At 33.6% G+C, this 12507-nt stretch overlaps 1 pseudogene across 1 annotated transcript; it reads right to left on the bottom strand.

The window, feature by feature from the left end:
* Window positions 1–842: 842 nt before the first annotated feature.
* Window positions 843–2335, bottom strand: LOC116559913 (annotated as a pseudogene). The gene has a single exon (XR_004272685.1). The product of XR_004272685.1 is annotated as a peptidyl-prolyl cis-trans isomerase-like 1 pseudogene (transcript).
* Window positions 2336–12507: the final 10172 nt, after the last annotated feature.

Raw genomic sequence — 12507 nt, 5'->3', positions numbered from 1 at the left:
AAAGGGACACTTAAATATCTTTAATAGAAATACAGGCATTTTATAAACCAGCGCTATCCAGTAGGAATATACAGCGGAGCACATCTGTCATATTAAATTTTCTAGTTGTCATAATAAAAAAAAAGCAGGTGAAATTATTCTTAGTGATATATTTTATTTAACCTGACATATCCAAAATAATATCATTTCTACATGTAATCAATATAAAATTACTAGTGAGCTATTTTACATTTTGTAGTACTATTTTTTAAATATTTGGCATGAATTTTATACTAATATCTCAACTTGTGCACTAAATTTTTATTGAATATTCAGTAATCAAATATTCAAATTAATATTTCTATATTTGTATCTGCATTGAAGTTTTAAGGTTTTAATGCTATGTTGTCTAAGAAAAGAACATTTAGTGTCTCTTCTGTGAACATATGATTATTAACATCAGATTCAAAGAAGTGTTCAATAAACTGAAAAGATTTAACTATCAATATGAAAAATAATTATTTTAGTTTTATAGTCAATCTACATAACACTGTTGATTCTAATTAATGTCTTGACTTGATTAACGTTAGAGGAATGTAAAAAATGTGTTGTTTTTTTTTGTAAAATGAAAAATGTTAATTTCAACTTAAATTTTTATAACAGAATAGTTAAATTACATAAGGTTTTCATTTTCTTCAGTTTCATACTTAGCTTATTTTTATGCAGTATATGATCATTGTGCAAATGTAACTCTCACTGCTATTATTTTCCTTTCATTTAAATTCTTTTATTCTGTCCATTACTTTTTTCCTCAGGATAAACTAGAAAAAAAGTTAACAGCACAGAAGAAAAAATTTTTTTCCACCATCAATGGCATTTTATTTTGGAAGTGTCTATGTATTACATAGGTATTAACTTCCTTCCTCTCCTACTCCTCCCCACAAAATCCAGAAAGTTATTTTTATACATAAAAAACTGAACATATAAAAATGTTGGACCTAATGTCACTAAAGTCTTAGATTAAAACAACTTGAGTGGCACTTCTCCTTTCTGAGATGACTACTGCTTAAGGAAGATTCATAGTCTGTCCTTGTGGTCACCACAGATTTCTCCTCTTTGAGAAAAAGATGGTCAATGCTTCTGCTTCCTTTTTATAAATTAATGTCATGATTATTACACATTATTATTTCCCACTTGACACCTTCTTAGAAACTTGATTGTTGGAAGTGTTTTTCATTTGGCAAAAATTCAATGTGGCTTTGTGTGGGGTGTCTAAGTATCAGAAACAGCACTGGTGATGTTCTTGTTTTGAGGGAAAATATATATAGAGACGCATACATTCCCTAGAAGAACAAATGCAAGAGGCTGAAATAGGGTGTGCACAGAGTTAAGAGGGCTAACAGACACTACTTGGTTTGGAATTCTGTGGCTGTCAGCCATCAAGGACTGCAGTGTAGGCCAGAATATAAATCTCCTTAGGAAAAAGTTTGGTTAGGCAAAACCACTGAGAAATGACAGTGTCTGCTACATTTTGTTTGAAGTGTATCAGAGCACACATGCACAAGATGGGGCATTATGGGTCATCGGCAGTAAGTAGTAACGTATCGAGACACAGGGGCATTGTGCAAATGCTCTGTCAACCTAGGCACTGGGGGAAGATAAAAGAAGCATCCAATTAAAATGTACTTCCATCTCTAACTCACCCAAGACCCCAGGCTTCCTGAGCTTCATGATTTGCAAAGCCGAAATGAAATGTAGCATTACATGTCATTCTGTGTCATGAGAAACCTTGTCCACTGGGGCCATCTCAGAAGACCTGCTCAAGAGGGTAGCAAGTCTACCCAGAAGAGTATGCCTTAATGATCTTCACGTCGTCCACAGGGCGGTCCTGGGAGTTTGTTTCTACCATTCCCATGCGATTCACCATTCCTATGCCCTGGCACACTCGGCCAAAAATGGTGTGTTTGCCGTCGAGCCACTGGGTGGGGGCAAGGGTCACAAAGAACTGGCTACCACTGGTGTCTGGCACCGCATTGGCCATTGCGAGAATTCCAGCCCCTGTGAATTTCAAGTCTGGATGAAGTTCGTCTTCAAACTGTGCCATAGATAGATGCACCACCTCGACCTGTCCCTGTTGGGTCTCCCCCTTGAATCATGAAGCCCTTGATAATTCTGTGGAATTTTGTGCCATTGTAGTAACCTCGACGAGCCAACTCAGCAAAGTTCTTACAGGTCTTTGGAGCATGCTTCCAGTACAGCTCCAGCACAATGATTCCCATGCTGGTCTCCAAGCAAACGTTGGGTGGCTGCCAGGAGTCTGGGGGAATTGCCACCATAGCGAAACCGGCGGAATGCTTATCTCAGAAAATTTTTATAAAATTTTTCCATTGTATAACCAATGAGTATGTCAAAAAAAAAAGGAAAAAAAATTGTTAAATTTATTGTGTCCTATTTAACAGTTCTATAATCTATGTTCTATGGCATTTATACCTATATAATGAATGATTATAGTGACAATATGCATGACACTTGTTAACAGAATTTCCTTTTTAAAACAGAGATGACTATATTTAATATATATCATACAGTCATATGATTCAATAAAGGAAACATTAATTTCCTGCCTTATCTATTAAAAATCTTATCTGACAAATATAAATGATTCAAATATTTCTGTTCCACAAGTTTGATATTTTTAAGCTGTAGATTGAAATTTTGTTGCAAATTTAAAAGTCCTTGTAGACAGGACTTTCTCTCCTTGCCTAACTTATCTTCCACGTTGTTATAAACATATTTTATCATCAACTGTTTGGTGGTTTAAGTGAATATCTTTACCTTTTTGTAAACTTTATCTTTTAGTGTTTTCTTCTTAATTTCCAACAAATTTATATAAATTAAATGGTAATTTACTTTACTATTTACTTATATAAAATAGTTTTATTTTTGTGTCAGGATCCAAGCCATTTTATACTTGTACAAGCTTATGTGCTTGGCTCCTGTTGAAGGATAATTTATACTTTTAGAGCTAGACATTATTCTGATTTCAAGTCACTAAATTTAGTGTTTTTTCATTGTGGAAAATAAACTTCTTTTCAAATTTATTGTGCATTTTTTAGAAACATCCCCATATTGCCCATATAATGTTCCTTTGTTTCAGTTTCCTGAGATTAAAGATTATTAATTTAATATATTTTTAATATGTCATTTACAGCTATAAATTTCCCTTCTAAGCAATTATGAGAATCCCATAAATTTTGATATGTATGGTTTGGTTTTCATTTATGTCAAAGTACTGTTCTAATGAACATTATGATTTCTTATGTGATCCATTGCTTATTGAGGAAGGTGCTGCTTAATTTGCACATATCTGTAAATTTCCATATTTTCTTTTTTATTAAGTTGTAATTTAATTCTACTGTCACTGGAAAACCTATGTTATATAATTTCAATCCTTTCGAATTTATTAAAACATGTTTTGTGGCCTAACATGGTTTATCTCAGAGGATGTTCCAAGTGCACTTGAGAAGAATATGTACTTCTCTGTTGTTGGCAGGACTGTTTTATACATTTCTGTTAATTTTGTTTAGTTTGCAATGTTAAAGCATTCTGACTTCTTGTTGATCTGATATTTAGTTTTCCTATCCATTACTGAAATTGGGTTATTGAAGTTTCCAAATATTCTTGTTGAATTGTCTATTTCCTCTTTCGTCAGCCTTTCCTTCATGGATCTTGGGACTCTGCTATTAGGCTGCATTTATGTTTAAAATTGTTGTATTTTATAATGGATTGACTTTTTATCATAGTAAAATGTACACCTTTGTCTCCAGTAACAATTTTTTCCATGTAGTCTATTTAGTCTAATATTTGTAAAGCCACACTTTCCAAGGTGTATCTTTTCCTGTCCTTTTATTTTCAAACTATTATGCCTTTTAATCTAAAGCAGGTTTCCTATAAACTGTATATAATCAGGCCCTGCAGTTTGATTAATCCAGCTTATCACTGCCTTTTAGTTTGAGCAATTATTCCATTAACATTTAATGTTATCACTAATAGATAAGATTTGTGTCTGATTTTTATTGTGTGTTTTCTATATGTCTTAGTCTTTTGTGTTCATATTTAATTTTCATAATATGTGATAAGTTTTCTACTATTTAACTAACTTCCCTCCACCTTTATGCTGTTATTGCCATGAAAATCTATATTTATTCACTGTGTACTCAACAAAGACTTATAATCATTCCTTGTCCTTTAAATCTAAAAAGTATTTAAATTGTCATTTAAATACTATAGTTGATTTTTAGAAAGCTACAAACAAAAATACATTTGTATATTCTTTTGTACTTACCTCTGTGGTTACATTTGCTGATACTCTTTATTTATGTGGATTTGATTTTCTTTCTAATGTGCTTTCATATCTTCCTTGGGGTCCCTCTTTTATATTTCTTGTAATCACCGCAGTTACTGAAATACCCTCTCAATTTTTTATTACCTGGGAATGTCTTAATTTCTCCTTAATTTTTGAACAATATCTGGCTCTGCAATTTTTCTCTTGAAGGTCCTTTTCTTTTGGAACTTTGAATATATCAAAGTACTATCTTCTGGCTTCCATAATTTTTGCAGAGATATCAGCTATTAAGCTAAGAAGCAATAAATTGCTTCTTCTGTTTTTGTTATTCTCTTCATCTTTGTCATTCAACAGTTTAGTTAAATACATCTAGGTGTGAATGTCTTTGTGTCTTATTTATCATTCAGTGAGCTTGTGGATTGTGCTGTTTAGTGTTTTCATTATGTTACAGAAGTTTATGGACATTCTTTCTTTAGATATTTCTATTCTCCTTCCTCTTTCTCTCTCTCTCTTTCCCCCTTCTCTCTCTCTCTCTGTGTGTGTCTCTTTCTTTCTCTCCTTTTTAGGAATTCCCATTATGCAAATGTTGGAATATTTGATGGTGGCTTAAATGTCTTTACAAATCTTTATATTCTTCTTTACTCTTTTTTCTTTCAGTTCCAGAAACACAAAATAAATACATAGCTTCTCAGAAAAGCTTGTCAGAGTTATTGGTTCCGAGTGTTTAAGAAAATGTATGTCCTACCACTATTAGACTACTAACACACGAAAGTATAGACTTTAGTGGTCAAACATGACAGAACATTTGAAAGATTAATTAGAAAAGTCACTAGACAGTCTACCATCAACAACTATAAAAATAAACACTAACAAAAACAAATCCTGTGGTCTTCAGTTTGGCTAATTCTTCTTTTCTGCCTGCTTAAGTCTTTCATAATCCCTATGGAAATTTTAGTTCAATTATTGTATTTTTCAACTCAAGAATTTCTAATTACTTTGTCTTATTATTTCTCCTTCTTCATTGATGAGGCTTCAATATTGTAATTTATTTTAGTTCTTTTACATATTTTCCTATAATTCTTCAAACATATTTAAAATAGCTGATCTAAACTTTGTATAGTTACTCCTATGTATTTGCTTTCTCAGGCATTTTATTGATGCCTTTTGTTGTGTATGGGTCATATTATCTTGTTTACTTTCATGTATTATTTTGTTGTAAACTGGATATTTAAGTAATATAATGTGATAATTGAGGAAATCAGATTCTCTTCCTCCACAGGATTTTATTTTGTTAGTGTTTATTTTTGTTGTTGATTGTAGACTGCCCAGTGACTTTTCCAGCTAATGTTTTAAATGTCCTGTCATGCATGACCACTAAAGTCTATACTTATATGTATTAGTGGTCTAATACTGGTAGGACATATATTAAACACTTGGAACCAATAACTCTCACAAACTTTTCTGAGAAGCTATGTATGCATGCATGTATATTGGAGCACAACTTGAACACTCAGGAAAGGAACTGACACCTCTGTCCTAGCGTTCACTTTTTATTAGGATGGATCTTCAGTTTCAGATATTAAGGTCTTCTCGTATCTTTGTAGAGATGCCAAGAGTTCTAGGCATACACAGAGCTCTAAATATATGAATAATTTTCTAGAATTCAAAAAACATTGCAGAACTTTTTTTATTATACTTTTTTTATTATACTTTAAGTTCTGGGGTACATGTACGGATCGTGCAGGATTGTTACATAGGTATACACATGCAATGGTGGTTGGCTGCATTCATCCCCCCATCACCTATTTAGGTATGTCTCCTAATGTTATCCCTGTCCAATCCCCCAACCTGTGCTATCCCTACCCTAGCCCATGCACCCCACAGTAGGCTCCAGTGTGTGATGTTCCCTGTGTCCATGTGTTCTCATTGTTCAATACCCACTTATGAGTGAGAAATGCAGGGTTTGGTTTTCTGTCCTTGTGTCACTTTGCTGAGAATGATGGTTTCCAGCTTCATCTGTGTCCCAGAAAAGGATATTAATTCATCCTTTTTTATGACTGAATAGTATTCCATGGTATATATGTGCTACATTTTCTTTATCCCCTTTATCATTGATGGGCATTTGGGTTGCTTCCAAGTCTTTGCTATTGTGAACAGTGCCACAATGAACATATGTGCATGTGTCTTTATAATAGAACAATTTATAATGCTTTGGGTACATGCCCAGTAATGGGATGATGAGTAAAATGGTATTCTATTTCTCAATCTTTGAGGAATAGCCACACTGTCTTCCATTATGGTTTACTAATTTACACTCCCACCAACAGTGTAAGAGCATTCCTATTTCTCCACATCCTCTCCAGGATCTGTTTTCTCCAGATTTTTTAATGATCACCATTCTACTGGCATGAGATGGTATCTCAATGTGGTTTTGATTTGCATTTCTCTAATGACCAGTGAGGATGAGCATTTTTTCATGTTTGTTGGCTGCATAAATGTCTTCTTTTGAGAAGTGTCTGTTCATATCCTTTGCCCACTTTTTGATGTTTTGTTGTTGTTGTTGTTTTTCTTGTAAACTTGTAGTTCTCTATAGATTCTGGATATCAGCCCTTTGTCTGATGGGTAGATCACAAAAATTTTTGCCCATTCTGTTGGCTGCCAGTTCACTCTACTGATTTATTGTTTCTTTTGCTGTGCTGAATCTCTTAAGTTTAATTAGATGCCATTTGTCTATTTTGGTTTTTGTTGCCATTGCTTTTGGTGTTTTAGTCATGAAGTCCTTACCTATGCCTATGTCCTGAATGGTAATGCCTAAGTTTTCTTCTAGGGTTTTTATTGTGTTAGGTCTTATGTTTAAATCTTTAATCCACCAGGAGTTAATTTTTGTATGAGGTGTAACAAAGGGGTCCAGTTACAGCTTTCTGCACATGGCTGGTCAGTTTTCCCAACACCATTTATTAAACAGGGAATCCTTTCCCCACTGCTTGCTTTTGTCAGGTTTGTTAAAAATTAGATGGTTGCAGGTGTGTGGTATTACTTCTGAGGCCTCTGTTCTGTTTCATTGGTCTATATCTCTGTTTTGGTACCAGGATCATGCTGTTTTGATTACTGTAGCCTTGTAGTATAGTTTGAAGTCAGGTATCTTGATGCCTCCAGCTTTTTTTGTTGTTGTTGTTAGGATTGTCATGGCTATGTGGGCTCTTCTTTGGTTCCAGATGAAGTTTAAGGAGGTTTTTTACAGTTCTGTGAAGCTCAATGGTAGCTTGATGGGAATAGAATTGAATCTATAAACTATTTTGGGTAGTATGGCATTTTCACGATATTGATTCCTCCTAACTATGAGCATGGAATGTTTTTCCATCGGTTTGTGTCCTCTCTTATTTCCTTGAGCAGTGGTTTGTACTTCTCCTTGAAGAGGTCCTTTACATCCTTTGTTAGTTGTATTCCTAGGTATTTTATTCTCTTTGTAGCAATTGTGAATGGGAGTTCTCATATGCTTTGGTTCCCTAATTGTCTGTTATTGGTGTTTAGGAATGCTTGTGATTTCTGCACACTGATTTTGTATCCTGAGACTTTGCTGAAGTTGCTTATCATCTTAGGGAGATTTTGGGCTAAGGCAATGGAATCTTTTAATTGTACAATCATGTCGTCTCCAAATAGAGACAATTTGACTTCCTCTATTCCTAATTGAATATCCTTCATTTGTTTTTCTTGCCTGATTGTTCTGGCTAGAACTTCCAAAACTATACTGAATAGGAGCATTGAAAGAGGACCACTCTTGACTAGTGCCCTAACTCATTTTATAAGACCAACATCATCCTGACACCAAAACCTGGCAGAGACACCACTAAAAAAGAATAACTTTCTATTATTGATTCTAGTTATCTATTATTGATAACTTAATTATTGATAACAATATTAATCTATCAATAACAACTCATCAATTATAACAAATGTACCACACGAATGTAAAATGTAAATAGCAAGGGAAAATTAAGTTATGGAAGAGAGGGTATACAGAAGCTGACTGCACTTCTCACTGAGGTTTTTTTTTTTTTTTCCTATAAACCTGACTGCTCTAAAAAATAATCTAATTTCTAAACAGTATTTTTTTCCTCTGTCTGTAAATATCAATGCTATTCTGCATGAAATGTTACACTATATCTTCTTTGAGAGACTTTTGTTTGTTTTTTTGGTCATAGCTTTGTTTCTTCATCTTCACTTGATGAGGAGCAGCGGCATACTTCCATTTTAATTGTTTTAACAATTTAACAGTATTGTTGAGTTTTTGTAAATAATATTTTTTTAGTCTATAGTCTATCATTTATAGAAATCATGGTCTCCTCTGGCAGACCTCCAACCCCATGTACTCTCTTGTCTTTCTATTTTTATTGGATAGACTTTAAACTGAAAGTGAGTCCTTTTTTGTGCAGCATCAAAACTTTTGATTATATTGTTACACATCTCCCCGCAACAACAAGGCATCTCAGAATGCTCCTGTTTGTTTAGTTACTATATTATGGGCTAAATATGTATATCAAAAACATATCCAATAAAAAATAAATAAATATCTAGGTTTAATTTTCATTGCTTACTTCAAAGCTCTAATCAAGAGATACTTACTATAACAAGTAAATTTTTACCCTAAAATAAGAAAAATGTCCCTAGCCAAGATGAATATTGTTCATTTTGTTCATGATCAAATTTGCATGTGATAAAATAGCCCAAGCCTGATTTCATTATACAGACTTAGCACAGTCATAAAGAAAAAAAAAATTAGCATTTTATAAGAATATTTTCTAAAAAGTAAGTTATTTCTGTTTATATTGAAATCTAAACTTTAAAATTCATTAACCTTCTCACATGTGGTTACTAATAGTCACTGTTTTACCAATTAAAATGTAACCAGGTCTAGGAAATATATTTACTGAAATTCAGTGGGGCAAATTATCTTGCTCTCTATTATTTCTACAGGAATATTTTAGATGTACCATTCATTCCATTCATAGGGTGTGTGTGGTATATTATTATGTGTATAAATTAGTGTCAGTCCTCATACAGTTTGCAACTCTGTTTTAATCACTTTCAAGCTAAGGTTTTTTTTTTTGTTTACCATTGTTTAGAAATTAATCATTGTCATTGTATTGTTAAGAGAAAAAAATAATAAGACATTGACAAAGTGGCTACAATTTGTGCAGACTGTATAAAAATTAGATTATGCATAACCAGACCAAAAGCTTAAAAATATTAGTGCAGTAACCCTTTTTCTTCTTGCTACATGAAAAGTGGTGTTCAAGAAAAAAATAGATTTTTTTTTTTTGCAAATACAAAATAGAAAAATGCTCCCATGGTTAGGTTTTAAAGGAAACTCTTTCTATATGTAATAGACATACTCCACTGCCTATTTCAAGAAAAATTGATAAGGCAATAATATTTCAAATTTCTATAGTGTGACTTGCTATTATTAATGTAGTGAAGGATACATCTCTTCTAATTAATTTGGTAGAGTGTATTAAGAATCTAGACAGATGCAACATTTCTTTGCACTCAAGGAAAACAAATGAGTGCAAGCAAATTAGTTTTAAAAGGATGGCATTTAAAAATAGAACAACCTAGCAGATTTACTTAAGTGCCATTCACTGTAATAGCTTCTTATAATAGCTTTTTTTAATGCTAAGTTGGTACCAGGCACTGTACGTATCTAATTTTCACAACAATTCAATGAGGTAAGTTGTTATTATCTCTCATTTTACTGATGAATGGTTTGAGAGTCAGAGACAGTAAGCCACTTGTCCAGGGTCACAGAGCCAGAAAATACAGGAGGTGTAAAGTGAATTCAGAAATACAATTTTAAATCTTTGAAAAGTTGTTCTAAATTGCCAGTCACTGGAAAAATCCATTTGGGTTATGATACTTTACCTTTGGCATTCATTCATTCCTGTTTTAATTTAGCAAGCATTTACTGAGCAAAGCTATGTGAAAAGCAATAAACTAGAAATGAACTAGGACTGGAAATAAAGAAAACAAAGAGTTTACAATCCTGTAAGGAAGGTACATATTTCAGTCAAAAGTCACAGTCTATTTAAAAAATTTCTTTTGAAATTAATGCTATGTTTAATTGACAAATCATAGTGTATAGATTTATCGGATGTGAAATGTGATGTATTTTGATATATATACACAATGTGGAATGTTTAACTCCATTTAATTAACATATCCATGATCTTAATTAATTAATTTTATTTTTGAGATAGGGTCTCAGTCTGTCACCAAGGCTGGTGGGCAGTGGCATGGTCACAGCTCACTGCAGTCTCAAGTTCCCACACTCAAGTGATCCTCCCATATTGATGCCTCCTGAGTAGCTTGGACTATAGGCATGTCCCACCATGCCAGACTGTTTTTTTTTTTAATTTCCTGTAGAGACTTGGGCTCACTATATTGCTCAGGCTGGGGTGGAACTACTAGACTTAAGTGATCTTTCCAGCTTGGTTTCTCAAAGCACTGGGATTATAGGTGTGAGCCAACATAACCGTCATTACCTATCATATTTATGGTGAAACATTTAAAATGTACTCAGTTATTTTGAAATACATAATACACTATTATTGACGATACTCACCTTGCTGTATAATAGATCTCAAAACTACTTCTGCTATATATACTTCTGATAACTGTCATTCCCCATTCTACTTTTAGGAGTTCAATTGTTTTAGTGTAACTGTAAGTGAGATGATGCAGCAGTTGTCTTTCTATTCCTGGTTTACTTCACTCAGTATAATGCCCTGTAGGTTCATCCATGTTGTTGAAAATGACAGACTTTCCTTCTTTTTAAAGGCTGAATAGTATCCCATTTTTTATACAGACTACATTTTCTTTATTTACTCATTAATGTACACTTAGGATGATTTTGTATCTCAGTTACTGTGAATAATGGAGTGAGCATGGGAGTGCAGATATCCTTTCAACATATGAATATTAATTCCTTTGGATATTTGCCCAGAAGTAGAATTTCAGAGTCCTGTAGTAGCTCCATTTTTTTTTTTGAGAAAATTCCACAGTTTTCCATAATGAGTGTACTATTTTATATTCTCACTAACAAATTACAAGAGTTCCCTTTCTTCAACATCTTTCATCTTTTTTATAAAAGCCATCTTAACAGGTATAAAATTTTACTCATTGTGGTTTTCCCAGTTCTGTAGTACTGTAGCACTTGATGTAGACATCAAGGGGATGTCTCAGTCTTATTCTTGTGTTTTAGGACATTTTCAGAGTTATCCTTTCTGTGGATAGTTGCCAATAGCATATCTGTAAATGAGACTGGAGAGTGACAATGCCTAGTTTGCCATCTTACTGACATCACTCCACAGTCCATTTTTAACAATAAGTTCGTTTGAGAAGGCTAAAGTCCATATTAGCATAGTGTACCTAAAAGTCTACAGGGTAGTGGAAAGTTTCAGGATTCTGGCACAAGCTGAACCAGGTGTAAATAGTTTGGCTGGAGGCAGGTAAGGTTAGCCCACGTCACTTGAGCATGGAGCAAAGTGTGACTGCGGACCAAGCTTTGGGTATGGTGTGAGAAACAAAGAAATGATCAACTCACTATGCATAAAGATAGAGAATGCAAGAATGCAGTCCAGAGCAAATGGCCAGAAAAAGAAAAGACGAAAGACAGAACAAGGCTGGGTCCAAGCTTAGAAATACGTATAATGAGAGAAAAAGAGGAATTGGTTGCAAAGGTTGTTGTGAGTAGGTAATGGTGAATGATTATAAGCCAGCCTCACCATTCTCCAGTGACATTTTCATATTATTTTTCTTGTCTTTGCAAATGACCATGTTCATTTAGAGTAATTCATCTTTTTATATTACCCTCAATACACTACTCATTTCTGTCTTCTCTTAAACCATCTCCATTTCCTCCTCAAATTTTGAGGCCACTTTGATAAAGCAACCTCACATTTTAAAAGTTTTAAAACAAGAAAATCTAAGTAATATACTTTATTAGCCTAAAGCCTATCTTGCAAATCTATCTAAAATTAAAGCAAGCCTGGGCAACATGGTGAAACTCTATCTCTACAAAAGATTATTTTTAAATTGGCCAAGCTAATTTTAGTAGCTGGGATTATAATGCATGCCACCTGTAGTCCCAGCAACTCCAAAGGTGGGACGATCACTTGAGCCCGCAA

Source organism: Sapajus apella, unplaced genomic scaffold (assembly GCF_009761245.1).
Source record: "Sapajus apella isolate SASKATOON/1434 unplaced genomic scaffold, GSC_monkey_1.0 scaffold24, whole genome shotgun sequence".
Lineage (NCBI taxonomy): Eukaryota > Metazoa > Chordata > Mammalia > Primates > Cebidae > Sapajus > Sapajus apella.
This window is presented reverse-complemented; position numbering and strand designations above follow the sequence as displayed.